At 36.4% G+C, this 14,977-nt stretch overlaps 1 pseudogene; it reads right to left on the bottom strand.

The window, feature by feature from the left end:
* Positions 1-13,596: 13,596 nt before the first annotated feature.
* LOC149227843 (calcium-dependent protein kinase 17 pseudogene) lies at positions 13,597-14,178 on the bottom strand (annotated as a pseudogene).
* Positions 14,179-14,977: the final 799 nt, after the last annotated feature.

Here is a 14,977-nt window from a genome sequence, read left to right as displayed (position 1 = left end):
TTACTGAACAAAGGATAATACTCTGTTTTAACACAGGATCTTAACACAGGGAAGCTTAAAATTGTTTGCTGAAGAAGAACAGAGTTTTCCACACACATAAAAACTTTATATTCATTAATAAATACTGCCTGTTACAGACTTCTTCCTCTTCCTGAGGGATTACACTAGGAACGCTTCAAATGCAGTTCCAAAAAAAAACTTTCACTGTCTCTCATAAAACAAATTACTTTATCTCAGTTGTATATTTTCATTTACAAAGAACAACTAGAAAAAAAACTTCACGTTGTTGCGTGCTTCCCTTTGCATATGCAATGTTGCTTGCTGCATATTACCTTGCATTACATTTCATTCTCTCAAAAAAACAAAAACATATGACGTTTACCTTTTCTTGTCCCCTAAAAAAAGAATTACACCCGTGCATAAAAAAATAAAAACTTTACCTACGTTCTACGACCACAATAAATTTTTCATTTAATGCTTTACTGGCAAAAACTGGTGGTTAATGTAAATTCTATTTTATGTCACGTAATTTGGTGCAGCCCTGTACATTCAATCGTTGACCTCCATCGAACGGCTTCAAACCAAGATTTCAATCGAATGGTTGATGGACCATAGCGCAAGGACTTTTTTGCTGAAGTTTACGCTCCGGGAAAAAAGTTGTTTTCCAAAACTGCTGATCCACGTGTCAATCGATGGATGTTATTTCTGCCCCTCCGGAGAATACCGTCGTCCCATGAAAAACGGTGCGATAAACACTGGCGGTTTTCTAGAATAAATGCGGCAGTTGGAATTATAATTTCAACACTCCCCTTTAATTTCAACTGCTGGGTTATCAGTCATACCCAGACATTTCCTCAAAAACTCAAAACTTTTATGTCCCAATGGTTTGGTCATAATATCAACAACCTACTCTTGAGTCCTGCAGTGTTGTAAAACAATTTCTCCATTGTTTACCAATTCCCTGATGTAGTGAAACTTTGTGTCAATGCGTTTCGTTCTCTTATGAAACACAACATTCTTGGATAATGCAATAGCTGAGCTATTGTCACAAAAAATCACAGTTCCTTTTGTTTGCTCTTGGCATAAGCTCCTTAACATCCTTCTCATCCAAACTGCTTGACATGCTACTGCTATAGCTGCCACATATTCTACTTCTACTGTAGACAACACTACAATAGGCTTGTTTTTTAGAAGCCCATGAAATGGCTCCTGAACCCATGTGAAAAACATAGCCGGATGTGCTTTTCTAATCATCTACACCTCCAACCCAATCACTATCAGTGTATCCAACTAAATTTGAACATTCTGAAGTAGTATATAAAATGCCAAACCTTTTAGTACCTTTAACATACCTCAGAATCATTTTTGCTGCCTGCCAATGTGCTTCTTTTGGCCTCTCCATGAATCTAGAAATTAAACTAACAGCATGCATTATGTCTGGCTTGGTTGCAGTCAAATACATGAGGCTGCCAACTATGCTCTTGTACAAACTAGGATCAAAATCCTTGTTGCTGTCCTCTTTGCTAAGTTTTAATCCTATCACTGTGGGAGTGATTGCTGCTTTACTCTCCTGCATATGAAATCTTTCCAAAACTTCATTAACATATTTCCCCTATGAGATAAAAATCCCATTTCCATTTTTTTCTACTTCTATTCCTAAGAAGTATATCAGCAAACCCATGTTAGTCATTTCAAATTCTTCTTTCATGACTGTTTTGAAATTTTCAATGAGGTATTCATCATTACCTATGAAAATAACATCATCAACATATAACACAACAATTAGTAATTTACCATCCTTTTCTTTGATGTAGAGGGCGGGTTCTCCCTCACACTTTTCAAATCCATTTTCCAGTAGATAGGAATCTATCCTACTGTACCATGCTCTTGGTGCTTGCTTCAGCCCATAAAGAGCTTTCTTCAATCTGCACACTTTGTGCTCTTGGCTTTTATTTTCATAGCCTAGAGGTTGTTCAATGTAAACCTCTTCCATTAATACTCCATTTAGGAATGTTGACTTCACGTCCATTTGGTAAACTTTCCACTTGTTTTGTGCTGCTATGGACAGCACTGCTCTCACGGTTTCCATTCTAGCAACCAGTGCAAAAGTTTCCTCATAGTCTCTCCCATACTGCTGCTTGTATCCTTTGACAACAAGTCTTGCCTTGTGTCTTTCTATTTTTCCTTCAGCATTACTGTTGGTCTTGTAGACCCATTTAACTCCAATGACTTCCTTTCCTTTTGGTAGTTCAACTAAATCCCATGTCTTGTTTCTTTCTATGGCATCGATCTCCTCATCCATAGAAACTATCCATTTCATATCCTTAATTGCTTCTTCGAAATGAACAGCGTCATCAACATGACAATATAAAGCAAACAAAGAGTTCATACCTTCATTTGTTGCCTCTTGTTCATAAATGTCACTTAAATTTCTGAACTTCTTACCTCTTTCATTTGGTGTACAAGTGCTTGAAGAAGCACTTGAATTTCCTCCTTGTGATATGCTTGGAGAAGCACTTTCATTTCTCCTCAAGGGTGTCTTTTTCTACCCTTGTGTTGGTGCTGCTGTTTGGGGATGTATTTCAGCCATCTCCTCATCATCTTCATCATGTGACAAAGAGTTTTTAACATTCATTGTTTTCTCTATGCTTCCATCCCAAGCTTCCTCCTCAATGAACTGAACATCTCTACTCACAATAAGCTTCTTGGTGGATGGGGTATACAACCTGTAAGCTTTGGATTCCTCACTGTATCCAATGAAAATACATTTCTCCCCTTTGTTGTCCAACTTCTTCCTTAGCTGATCTGGAATGTGCGCATAAGCCACACATCCAAAAACTTTCATGTGGGTGACTCCTTGCTTTGTTCCACTCCATGCTTCTTCCGGCACTCTGTTCATGACTGCTTTTGTAGGGCATCTATTCAAAATGTACGTTGCACAGTGTACAACTTCATCCCAATAATCATTTGGCAAATGCTTTGCCTTTAACATGCTCCTCCCCATATCCATGATTGTCCTATTCTTCCTTTCGGCAACTCCATTTTGCTGCGAAGTGTACCTAGTGGTAAACTGCTTATGAATTCCATTTTCTCTACAAAAACATAGAAATTCCTTGGAGATATACTCACCTCCTCTATCAGTTCTTAGAACTTTGATATGCAGCCCGCTTTGGTTTTCAACAAGTGCTTTGAAATTGTAAAATCTTTCAAACACTTCACTTTTGTTCTTCAGGAAATAAACCCAAATTTTTCTAGTAAAATCATCAATGAATGTTAATATATAGTGGCTGCCTACAAGTGATGGTGTTTGCATCGGTCCACATAAATCTGAGTGGACAATCTCTAAGGGTGCTTTTGCCCTTATGCTTTCCCTGATGGAAAACTTTCTCTGTGTTGTTTCCCCAAGATACAACCTTCACAAAGGTTGTCTGGTTTCTCTATCAATGGTAATCCTCTTACCATTCCTTTTTTGCTCAACAAGTTAAGACCTCCAAAGTTGAGATGTCCAAATCTCAAGTGCCACAACCAATATTCATCCTTTGGTTCGCTTTGGAAAGCCTCTTGAGTCACTGCTGCTATTACTTCTTTATTTTTTAAATCTGCCTTCATTCTGAGAGGGAACATCCTGTTCCTTGTCATCTTCACTTCAAAAATACATTGTTTGCTGGGTTTTTTATCCATGATGGTGCATACATCATCCACAAAGAAAACATTGTACCCCTTTTGAACAAGCTGTCCAATACTTAAGAGATTACATTTCATTCCAGGAACATAATAAACATCTGCTATGGTTTTCTTTTCACCTTTCTTTGTTAAGACATTTACTTCTCCTTTTCCCATAACAGAAACTTTACTATCAGTCCCTAGTGTGACTTGTGACTTCACACTCTAATCTAACATAGAAAATAGGGCTATGTTTCCTGTCATATGGTTACTGCAACCGGAGTCTAGAAACCATACATCTTCACTCTTTTCTTCAGCCATATTACAGGCTATAAACAAATTATTTTGGCTGATATTTTCTCTAGTGAAATTTGCACTAGTTTTATTACTCATATCATGCTGCTTCTTCCTACATTCATTTTCATAATGCCCATATTTTTTACAATAGTGACATTGGACATTGGATTTATCATACCTTTGTCCTTGAGCATGATGTTGACCACTTTGTTGACTGCTGCCTTGGCCTTGGTTCTGATTTGGATTGCTGCCTCTTCCTTGAGCATTTTCTTGACTATTTCTTCCACCTCTGTTTTGGCTTCTGCCTATTCCTCTCTTGTTTCCTCTGCCTTGACCTTTTCCTCTTCCAAAGAACATCTGGGTCTTTAAGACATGCTCTAGAGATGAGTTTTCATTTCTACTCAATCTTTGCTCATGTGTTATCAGTGATGCATGTAGTTCCTCAACTGAGAAGTTTGTGAGATCCTTTGTCTCTTCTATGGTGGTGACAATCACATCGAACCTTGAGGGTAGGATCCTCAATAGTTTCTCCACAATCCTTCTTTCTTCAAGAATCTCTCCATGAGACCTTATCTGTGTGACCAGACCAATCACATGTGTGAAGAATGAGTCAATATTATCTAACTCCTTCATCCATAGATTCTCAAAATCTCTCCTCAGTAACTGTAGTTTTTCTGTCTTCACTTTCTCCATGCCCTGATAGGCTATCTTGAGAGTTTCTCATGCTTCTTTAGATCTCTTAGCTGCTGCTATCCTTGGAAACACACTCTCATGCACTGCTTGATACAAAAAATAGAGGGCTTTAGAATCCTTCTTCCTATTGCTCTTCAACAGATCTTTCTCTGCTTGAGTTAAACTGTTAAACTCATTTTCATCTGTTGGTTCTTCAAAGCCATATTCAACAAATTCCCATAAGTCTTGAGAAGCAAGCAAAGCTTTCATAGTTATTGCCCAATAGTCATAGTTATTTCCATTAATTGTGGGAGCTGTGTATTAAAGATACCCATGCTAGTGCTAGCTCCATCCATTCTTGCACTCTTAACTATGCTTCAAAATACTTGACTGTGTATTTAAAATAATTGTCTGTCCTCAACAGTAACACAAAAACTAACTTGAGAAATACCTTGGATTTTTTTTGACTAAGTCTTCACTCTACTGGAGAAGCTGTTGTAGCAAGAAACCTTCCTTCATCTTCTTTGACACCTTCAAAGAGCCTGGACAAGCTCCGATACCATGTTGGGAATTTTTGCTAATTCCAAACAAATTACTGAACAGAGGATAATACTTTGTTTTAACACAGGATCTTAACACAGGGAAGCTTAAAATTGTTTTCTGAAGAAGAACAAATTTTTTCACACATAAAAACTTTATATTCATTAATAAAAATTGTCTGTTACAGACTTCTTCCTCTTCCTGAGGGATTACACCAAGAACGCTTCAAATGCAGTTCCAAAAAAAAACTTTCATTGCCTCTCATAAAACAAATTACTCTGTCTCAGCTGTATATTTTCATTTACAATGAACAACCAGAAAAAAAAAACTTCACGTTGCTGCGTGCTTCCCTTTGCATATGCAATGCTGCTCGCTGCATATTACCTTGCATTACATTTCATTCTCTCAAAAAAACATTACATACGCTGCTGCATATACTCTTTTTACTTCGCACTGTTGTGCGTTTTCTTACATTGCATAACTTGAACAACAAAACAAAAACATATGACTTTTACCTTTTCTTGTCCCCTAAAACAAGAATTACACCCGTGCATAAAAAAATAAAAACTTTACCTACGTTCTACGACCACAATAAATTTTTCATTTAATGCTTTACTGGCAAAAACTGGCGGTTAATGTAAATTCTAATTTACGTCACGTAATTTGGTGCAGCCCTGTACATTCAATAGTTGACCTCCATCGAACGGATTCAAACCAAGATTTCAATCGAACGGTTGACGGACCATATCGCAAGGACTTATTTGCTGAAGTTTATGCACCGGGAAAAAAGTTGTTTTCCAAAACTGCTGATCCACGTGTCAATCGATGGATGTTATCGCTGCCCCTCCAGAGAATACCACCGTCTCATGAAAATCGGTGCGATAAACACTGACGGTTTTCTAGAATAAATGTAGTAGTTGGAATTATAATTTCAACATTTAATACCTATTGCATTCTTTGAACCTCAGGTAAAAGGGAATGATAATGTCAACTATCTCAAGTAAAAGGGAATGATAATGTCAACTATTTTATTTTAATTAAAGGTTTAAAATTAAATTTTTAAATCGTTAATGTTCCCATATTTTATGAATATTTTTAGAAATTAAATCTCTAATGTCTACTTATTTATAGGTGGAATTTTTCACATAAATAAAATAAAATTGAGAAACTCAATTTTAAAATAGAAATATGCATAATACTGATGGGATTACTTGTAAATGCATTCCAAACACTCGTGAGATTATTTGTAAATCAATTCCAAACACTAAAATTCCAGAGATTAGAGTTGGTGATGGGAGTTGCTTTCATATTGCTTATATCCTCCTACACTAGGGGTGTATGGGTGACGCCTTTAGAAATTTGAACACAAGTAGAACAACCTGCAAATCTATTCCAAACACCAAAACTCCAAAGAAAAAAACTATTAACTTAATTCCTCAATACAAAAAATTACCCAATTACAAAATTTAACATTCACATAAATTGCATTGTGACTACCATTGTGATGCATCAATCATATTTCTTTTTCCGGGAAAAAAAAAAAAAAAAACTATATATTCATTTATGAGTTATATTTACCTCTTTTTTCATATCAAAATATCCCAGATAACAGTAGTATAGTTATCAGTACATGTAGTAATCCTTAGTACAGTAATGTCCCAATCCAGTTCGGTGTGCATACCCGTCTAAATATAGTAGAGTACATGTATTTACCATATCATATTTGACAATATGTGGTTCTATATTGGGCCTGTTCATTGTTCTTAGTCATATTATATTAGAGAAATGTAAAGACATCATTTAGCTCTACAACTAATGATCAAGGTATATATTTGAACATTGGTGACAAATATCGAGCACGATGTTGTGTTCAAGAGTCTCTGAGTATTAATTTTATGTAGACACTATTTAATTTAGGTCTCATCTTTCGGTTTTGTGTCATTTTCAAAGTTTTTTTAGGGCTAAGAATTTTGCTTTTTTGGGATGAACAAAAACATTTCTAACTCATAAAATTGGAAATTTAACCACGAGTTCAAAAGAAAAAAAAAAAAAAAAAAAAAAAACACAAAATTTCTTTCTGTATTGTCATTGACATATTTGCAATCTTAGTATATCAAGCACTATCTACCCGTGATTTCACCGATTATCCAGGGACCCACTCCAATGGTACCCCATTTCCTCACCGCACATAGCAACAATTCCCATTTTTCAATCTCAACGGAACTCCACTTTCAATTGCACCAGGGGTTTCTATATCAGACGTTGCGTTCTACATACGAAAAACCCTTACAGATGATTTGGATCATTAACCCAATCCAAAAGACCAAATGGGTTCTTCAGCATCGTACTAATTTTAACACCAACGTGACCATGTCTGTTGTAAGGACTCAGGTGGAAAACACACCCATAGGGGATATGGCAAGCATCAAACCTTAGTCTCTCCAACAGGCTTTACAACGCGACATCTCATCGCTTGCTAGAAGCCATTCAGTATTTCAGACTTCTACAGTCCGGTACTGCGCAGGGCATGAGTGGTGACCCATGGATGATCTGCAGCAAAACAAATATCTATCATCAATATTCAATGGATCTTATAGAACCCAACAGGCGCAAGCTACAATATTCACTATTAATGGTAGAAAAGAGGGAATACCTAGCACTTGGTCTGCGCTGAGTCTCTTGGTGATGTCTCTGGATAGCATCCGGTGTATCAAGTCCTTGGCAGACTGAGATATTGATAGCCACTGATCAGTTGGGAAATGAAGGCGCCCATACAGGACTGCCTCAAATATATCCTGTGGTGCTTCTCCCGAAAAAGGGGCAACTCCACTCAGCATTATGTACAGGATCACCCCTGCGCTCCACACATCAACTTTATCACCGTAATCCTTTCCTCCCAACACCTCCGGTGCTACGTAATATGGAGTACCCACAATTCCTTGCATTGATCCTTGCCCTGCATTCATTAATGTGAGAATTTCAACCGTGGGGTGTTGGAAGGAACTAGAACTAATTCCAACTACCACCTTTATTACAGCAATCAAAATTCAACAGAGGTTTTAACACTGGTTCTAGAAATCATTGACAATGGGGAAAGCTTCCTGAAGAATCCATTGCCCCAATATATCTCCAGAAGTTCCTTCACCCTGTATAAATACCCATTTAATCAATGAATGGAAGCAAGTTGTGAGGTGTTTGTATGTGTTTTCTGTTCTGTGTTTATGTGTCTCTGGTCACTGATATGGTATCAGAGCGAGGTTAAGGGCTGAGTGTGGGAGCCCGCTGTGCGTGCAAGTCAAGCATTGAGAGTGTGAGAGCCCGTTGTGCTTGTGTGTGAGAAATCGTTGTGTAGCAGACCTGCAGCAGCGTTGTGTTGGTGGAGATCTGTTGTGCTTTTCGGCCTGGTGTGCACAGCGGAAGTGTGGTGAACTGTGTGCTATGAGCTTAGGAGGTCCTGGCTGAACTGGCGGTGGCGGTGGCGGCAGAGGATGCACCTTGGACTGCAATCGCAAATGCTGTGCTTAATGTTAGAAGTAGTACTCCATCTGTGTTTTTGTTTGCTTACTGTAACGCGCTTACTGCTAGAAAAAGAATGTCATCTATGTTTTTTTTTATATGCTGTAAGCTAGTGTTTATATATACTGTACAGTTTAATCTGATTGGGAGGTTGGCTCTATGACGCTTAAAGTCTGCTAAGTGCCAAATGGCCTTAAACTCTATCAAGCATTTACGCATACGTGGCATATAAATGTGGTAATAGATATATGTTGTTCCGTAGTATAAAGAGGAGTGTGGAGGTGCCAATATAGTGGAGAGGTAAACAACTATGTGTAACCGTAGTTCAGTGTGTTTCATTATGTGTGGTAGACGTAGATCAGAGTGGTTCATAGCTGGTAATAAACGCTTATAGTTTGTCTGGCAATCGTTTTTATTAAAATATGAAAAGTATGATTATCTTTTGTTGAGTTCTTAAAAAAAAAAGAGAGGGGAAACATGTTATTATTGGTGATATTAAAAAGGAGGTTTGTTATTATTGAGTAAGGAAATATTGAAGCTGTGAAAAAAATTTGCATTTTGGTGATTGAAGAAAGTTTTTTTTCATCATGGCAAATTTTTTGCTTGATACTTATATGAATGAATCCACCAAACTTGATGGAGAAAATTATGTGAATTGGAAATTCAAGTTAATGACTATTTTAGAAGGAAATAATTTGTGGTCCATTGTGAGTGGGGATGAGGCCAAACCCATTGTTGCAGGTTCTATTCCAGATTGGGAGAAAAGGGAGACAAAGCAAAGGTGTTGTTGCGTATGTCCGTAAAGGAAAACATTATTCCTCACATTAGAGATTGCAAAACATCAAAAGAAACATGGGATACGTTGAAGGGTTTGATGAAACAACAAATACAAACCGAATCTTGTTTTTGAATACTAATCTTTTATTTCCAAAAATGGAAGCAAATGAAAATATAAGCAATTCCATATCTTATATCAAAGATTTAAGTGATAAGTTAGGAGATATTGGTGAAAAGGTGTCTAGTACTGACTTAGTCACCATCATATTAAATGGCTTAGTGCAAGATTATCAAATTTTTGTTTCAAGTCTTGCAGCTAGAGAGAAACCCCCTACATTTGACAAATTGACAGGAATTCTTCTACAAGAGGAGGAGAGGATGAAGAGCTTTAATTTGGGTTCTAGCAGTTCAGATTTGGCATTGGTGGCGAAGGGCAAATATCCATACAGAGGCAAGCCATGGGACAAGAACAAAGGAGGAAAGTTTCAAGCAAAACAAAAAGGTATGACACAGTCTAAAATTCAAATCCATAAGAGAAATGATGAGTGTTATTACTGTGGCAAACCTGGGCATCATTCTAAAGATTGTTATAAAAGGAAATATAATGAGTCTAGGCAAAGAAACAGAAGGCATAATGGAAATTTTGTGGACAAGAATACCTCAATCAATGATGGATTTAAAAATCTTAAATTGTTTGTTTCTGATGCTGCATTGTCTGTGGAAAATGATGATATGAATGCTTGGTTCATTGATTCTGGTGCATCACCCCATATGTCTTGTAATAAGGAGTGGTTTGATGAATATCATGAAAACATTGATGGAACATATGTTTGTCTAGGAGATAACAGATCACTTAAAGTTCAAGTTTTGGAGTAATAGGTGTGAATTTTCCTAATGGAAAAGAAAAACAGATCCATAATGTGATGTATGTCCCTGTATCAAAAAGAATTTAATTTTTGTTTCTACTATTACTGACCAAGATTTGAAGGTGGGATTTGTTAAATCACAGTGTGTAGTGAAAGACATTCAAGATAAGTACAAGGTTATTGCCACAGGAACCAGAGTTGGAGGCTTGTATAAGTTGGATGTGACCAGGAAAAGTCATCAAGCATTGGCATCTACAACAATATCAATAGTAGATTTATGGCATCAAAGGTATGGACATCTAAATCACAAAGATTTAATGCTACTTCAAAAGAACACAATGGTTGAAGGTCTTCCTATCTTGAAGAATAATCATGTTGAATGTGAAGCATGTGTACTTGGGAAGCAACATAGGGAGGAATTTCCTATACATAAAGAAAAAAGGCAAAGGGAAATACTTGAACTAATTCATACTGATGTATGTGGACCTATGCAAACTAGATCTATTGGTGGAGCATGATATTTTCTTATTTTTGTAGATGATAGATCTAGATGTACATGGGTTTATTTCATAAGAAAGAAGAGTGATGTTTTTGAGTACTTTAAAGAATTTAAGAATATGGTAGAAAAACAAACTAGTAATTACATCAAAATTTTGAGATCTGATCAAGGGGGAGAATTTAATCAATATTGTAAAAGCAATGGGATTTTGCAACAATTTACAATGCCACATACACCTCAGCAAAATGGAGTTGCTGAGAGGAAAAACAAAACACTAGTTGAATGTGCACGTAGTATGCTTCAAGGTAAAAATATCTCTAATGTTTTTTGGGCTGAAGCCATTAATATTGCTGTTTATTTGAAAAATAGGAGTCCAACTAAAATTTTAGAGCTTAAAACACCTTTTGAAGCATTTTATGGGTACAAACCAAAAGTGAGTCATTTAAGAGTTTCTGGTTGCAAGGCATTTGCTCATATTCCTAGAGATGAAAGAAGAAAACTTGATGCAAAGTCAATTAAGTGCATATTTATTGGTTATTGTGATAATGAAAAAGCACACAAGTTGTTTGATCCCAGTACTCATAGACTGCTTGCAAGTAGGGATGTGGTGTTTCATGAGATTGCAAATGAAGGTGATAAAATAAATAATACTAGTGTGTAGCATGATATTGATGATTATGTCAAATTAGATACAAGTGTTGAACAAGCACAGGAACAGGTACAAGTTCAAGAGCAAGTAGCATCAAGCAGTCATGACACTCCAAAGAGAGGAGAGGAGACTCTGCAAAGCCAAAAGAAAGATGGAAATAGTAAAACTCCAAGAAGGTCATCACGTCAAAGTCGGGTACCTATAAGGTATAAATATTATGCATTAATGTCTCATGTTATGAATGTTGTAGAACCTTCAAAGTATGAGGAAGCTCAAGAATATGAAGAATGGAGAAATGCAATGAATGAAGAATATAACTCTACAATGAAGAATGACACATGGGAATTAACAGAATTGCCTAAAAATAAAGTTCCCATAGGATGCAAATGGCTTTATAAATCTAAATTTAATGGTGATGGAAGTATTGATAAACATAAAGTTAGATTGGTTGCAAAAGGATATTCACAAAAGGAGGGAATTGATTATGAAGATAATTTTGCACCTATAGCTAAGTTGAACACAATTAGAATCATGATTGCATTAGCTACAAAATATAATTGGAAAATGCATCAGTTAGATGTCAAATCTGCATTTTTGAATGGTGAGTTAAAAGAAGAAGTTTATTTAGTACAGCCTGAAGGGTTTGTAAAACAGGGACAGGAGCATCTAGTTTGCAGGTTAAAGAAAGCTTTATATGGCTTAAAACAAGCACCAAGATCATGGTATGTGAAAATTGATTCTTTCTTTTATGAGAAAGGTTTTATGAGAAGAAAAAATGATCCTAACTTGTACATCAAGGAAGATGAAGGCAAGAATGTTGCTTTAATATCTGTATATGTTGATGATCTTATCATAACAGGAAATGCATGCAAGTTGATTGAAGAAATTAAAAATTAGTTGTCACATGTATTTGAGATGAAGGATCTTGGTGAATTGCATTATTGTTTAGGTCTTGAAGTTTGGAGGGAACCTGGTAAGACACTAATCACACAAAGCAAATATACAAGGGAAATCCTTAAAAGATTCAATATGATTGAATGCAAGACAACATCTACTCCTTTATAACAGAATGTAAAATTGTGCAGTGATGATGGAACCAAAGAGGTGAATGGAACTATGTACTGTCAATTGGTGGGAAGTCTGAACTATCTCACCACTACCAGACCAGATATAGCATATTCTGTCAGCATACTTAGTCAATTCATGGCTAAGCCTTGTGAAAGCCATTGGAAAGTAGCAAAGAAAGTCCTTCAATATCTGAAAGGAACACTTAATTTTGGTATTATGTATATTGATGAATTTGATATTGAATTGGCAGGTTATTCTGATTCCCACTGGGCTGGAAATCTAGATGATAGGAAATATACTACTAGATACGTGTTCAATATTGGTTCAGGACCAATATCATGGAGTAGTAAGAAACAACCAATTGTTTCATTGTCATCCACTGAAGCTGAATATAAAGCGTTATGCAGTGCTACCTGTGAAGCAATATGGCTTAGGAGGATACTTGAAGATGTTGGAGAAACACAACAAGCACCTATAGTAATCAAATGTGACAATCAAAGCACTATCAAATTGGCAAACAATCTTATGTATCATGCAAGGACAAAACACATTGACACACAACATCATTTTGTAAGAGAAAAATTGCAATCAAAAGAAATTGACTTATCATATTGTAATACAAATGAAAATGTGGCTGACATATTTACCAAACCGCTTGGAAAGGCTAAATTTGAAATGTGTAGAAGTAAGTTGTGCAATGTAGAAAATCCAAATTATGTTGTACGCCTAGCTGAGACTTAGACCAGCAGGCATATCAGATGTTTGTTATATAGTTGGAATTAAGGGGGAGTATTGGAAGGAACTAGAACTAATTCCAACTACCACCTTTATTACAGCGGCCAAAATTCAACAGAGGTATTAATGTTGATTCTAGAAATTATTGACAATGGGGAAAGCTTCCTGAAGAAGCCATTGCCCCAATCGATCTCCAGAAGTTTCTTCATCCTGTATAAATACTCATTTAATTGATGAATGGAAGCAAGTTGTGGAGTTCAAGTTCTGTGCTGTGTTTATGTGTTTGCGTCCCTGCACTCTGTCTGTTATGGGGTTCATTGATCCATACCCAACAATTTCATGGACTTGTATGACAAGGAAAGGGGCAAAAACATAATAAAAATACATGGAGAGAAAAAGGAGGCCTGGCCAAAGTCTGCGAGCTTGATTTGATCGAGGAAATTTGAATTATCAACCAAGAGAATGTTGTCAGGCTTTATATCTCTGTGGGCGATTCCCATGGAGTGGCAGTAATTGATGGCCTCCATGAGCTTTTGCAAGATGGTGGCGGCCTCCTCTTCGGAAAATGGTACTGTATTATTCCTGCTAACGATTCTGTCGAATAGATCTCCCCCTGAGCACATCTCCATCACCAGATGCAGATACTCATCATCCTCATAAACGTCATGAAGTGAAACTACAGTGGGTTGCCCTGAGAGATACTGCATAATCTTGATTTCGTTGTTGAGGCATTCTTTGTCGTTGGAATCCTGCAGATTTGCTTTTGTTATGGTCTTGCAGGCGACCTGTTGACCACTTCGCTTGTTGAGGCATTTCCTGATCACCCCGAACCTGCCTCTGCCTATCACCTTCTCATGCAATTGCAATCGGTAGTTTTGAAGGAATGCTTCCGTCATGTTGACCGGTGTTGTTTGTGTGTTCCTGGTTTGCTTGTTTACAAATACAACAAGATGGATGGATAGCTAGAGAGAGGCGGCTAAAGCTGTCCGGGTTATTAAAAAGGCAACACGATGGCGAAGCGAGTTATGCGTTACAGGGTTTCAGGACTATTTGCAAGAATATTCGTCTGATATCAGGGTGCAGGGCAGTGCAAATTGATGCAAGGCGGTAAATGCCAAATTTATTGGCGGATTTTGGAACATGGTACTTGATTGTGGGAGGAAATAGGGCAGTACATCGTGTATATATAGTATGTGTATTATTATAAAATGTTTAGAACCAAAGGAAGGAATATATTTTAATGCTAACAAACATATAGAGGGAGAGTGCGCATGAATGCATATATTTGGTATATATATTATTAAATTATTATAAAGGTTGAGTATTTATATTTGCAAATAAAACTAGTAGTTATGAAAAAAATTAGAAAATATATTTGTAGGATAACAAAAAGTGGTTTTTTTAAAGCAATCTAAATGTAGAAAAATTATATATTTGATTGAGTTGAAATTCGATAAAAGTAATTTTATTTTAATGAAATTGTTATTAAATTACATTAAAAGACAAATTTAACCTTATTTTTTTACTTTTAACAACTAATATTTATAAATCTATTAAGCCATAAATACTAAAAGCAGTATATACTCACCTTAGATGGAAATAGATACATTATCTCACAGTGAGCATACACTGCCTCTGCGTATTAATGACGAGATAAACTAGTGAATATACCTTGCCTCTACTTTTAACACAAAA

Source organism: Pinus tabuliformis, chromosome J (genome assembly GCF_031772625.1).
Source record: "Pinus tabuliformis cultivar Carrire ecotype Pingquan chromosome J, CPIR1, whole genome shotgun sequence".
Taxonomy (NCBI): domain Eukaryota; kingdom Viridiplantae; phylum Streptophyta; class Pinopsida; order Pinales; family Pinaceae; genus Pinus; species Pinus tabuliformis.
Note: the sequence above shows the minus strand (reverse complement) of the source record. Positions and strands in the feature narration are given on the sequence as shown.